This window comes from Triticum aestivum, chromosome 4A (assembly GCF_018294505.1).
Source record: "Triticum aestivum cultivar Chinese Spring chromosome 4A, IWGSC CS RefSeq v2.1, whole genome shotgun sequence".
Lineage (NCBI taxonomy): Eukaryota > Viridiplantae > Streptophyta > Magnoliopsida > Poales > Poaceae > Triticum > Triticum aestivum.
In genome coordinates this window covers 664,417,747-664,419,430 of record NC_057803.1, presented here as the reverse complement: position 1 = coordinate 664,419,430, position 1,684 = coordinate 664,417,747, and the positions used below count along the sequence as shown (strand labels likewise).

The 1,684-nt window shown below is 54.8% G+C and overlaps 1 pseudogene; it reads left to right on the top strand.

The window, feature by feature from the left end:
* The first annotated feature begins 575 nt into the window (after positions 1 to 575).
* LOC123084229 (probable pectate lyase 18) lies at positions 576 to 1,298 on the top strand (annotated as a pseudogene).
* Positions 1,299 to 1,684: the final 386 nt, after the last annotated feature.

Genomic DNA, 1,684 nt, shown 5'->3' with positions numbered 1-1,684 from the left:
TCATCGAACACCTCATATGCATAGGAGGTGAACTAGAGCACCCAAATGTCCTTCCCTCGCCGGCTTGAAAAAACAGAACACTGTGGAGTGCTCTGCCGCGGCGATGGGGTATATATAGGCAAGTTATTTGTCCCAGTTCATGGCATGAACCGGGACTAAAGCCCTCCCTTCTGTCTCGGTTCAAGCCACGAACTAGGACCAATGGTTTTGGGCTAGGAGCGAGGCCCATTTGTCCCGGTTCCAGACACGAACCGGACCTATGCCCACGATGCCCCGGCCGGCCCCCTGGGCTCATGAACCGGGTCTAATACCCCTCATTGGTCCCGGTTGTTGAAGAACCGGGACTAATGGGCTAGCCAGCCCCGTACGATAGCCCTGTTTTCTACTGGTGTGTTAATCAACTCTCGAAACTGACATGTTTTGGACTTTTGATATAATCTTTGTTTTTGAGTGTGAGATGTTCTGATCGAAAACATGAACTTAGCTGAGTCCAAGAAAATATTTTTTAACCTATTTGTCATTATTATATTACTCGAGAACTACTTAGGGTTGAGCTCAAGCGCTTCAAGTGGGACATGCACCGAGCGACGGCGCGGCAGTCTGCTGGGGAGCAGATACGTCGGCCCGTGCGTACCCCATCGACCGGTGTTGGTGCTGCCGCACCAACTGGGCCAGCGACCGGTAGCGGCTCCCCACCTGCGCGCGGCTTGGGCCAAAACGCCGTGGGCGGCGCCGGTGGCAGGACCTACGTGATCACTGACCCGAGCGACAACGAGCTCATTGTCCCTAAAAAAAGGCACGCCCCGGTTCGGCATAATCCAGGACCGGCCCCTTTGGATTGTCTTCTGCGGTCCATGGTGATCAGGCTCTCCCAGGAGCTCATCATGAACAGCAACGAGACCATCGACGGTGGTTGTCACGGTGCCGATTTGGCTTCTTCCACGTGCTGAACAATGACTACACGCACTGGCAGATGTACGCCATCGGCGGCAACCAGAACCCGATCATCTTCAGCCAGGGGAACCGGCTCATCACGCGCGATGACAACAACGCCAAGGCGGTGACTGAGCGGGAGGACGAACCCTACAGCGAGTACAAGGACTGGGTGTGTTTGACTTCATCCCTGCCAAGGAACTCGCAGGGGGACGTGATGATGAATGGGGCCTGCTTCAACGGACCTGGCGGCCAGAACGAGCGCAGGTATGTTTGACTTCATCCCTGCCAAGCACAGCAGTTGTGTTGGACAGCTCACGCAGTTCGCCAGCACGCTCAACTGCTACGTCGGTAAGCCATGCTAAAATCAATTGCTGCCGTGCCGATTAATTGTCTCACCGGATGCAAGTTGTTGTGATTATAAGTTCACAAATTTGTATGTGTAACTCGTGTATGGTAACCGGTCTCAAATGGAAAAGTACATTATATCCTGCAATTGCTATCCTTCGGGACACCGAAAAATTGGGCATTTCAGTCGGTGCTCGGAAAATGTGGAGCACCGCCAGCTGGGGACGGGCTCTGAGTTGCCGCTGGTCAAGGCTTGACGGTTGCGGGTGTGGGGGGAGTGGCCAATGCTAAAGAAGGGGGCCGGAAAGGGGGGTTGGTTAGAAGGATGGCCAGGGCAATGGTCATGAGGTGGAGGAAGTTGCTCGGGATGGCGTAGCAGTAGCGATGCAAGCTGCGGGTGGCG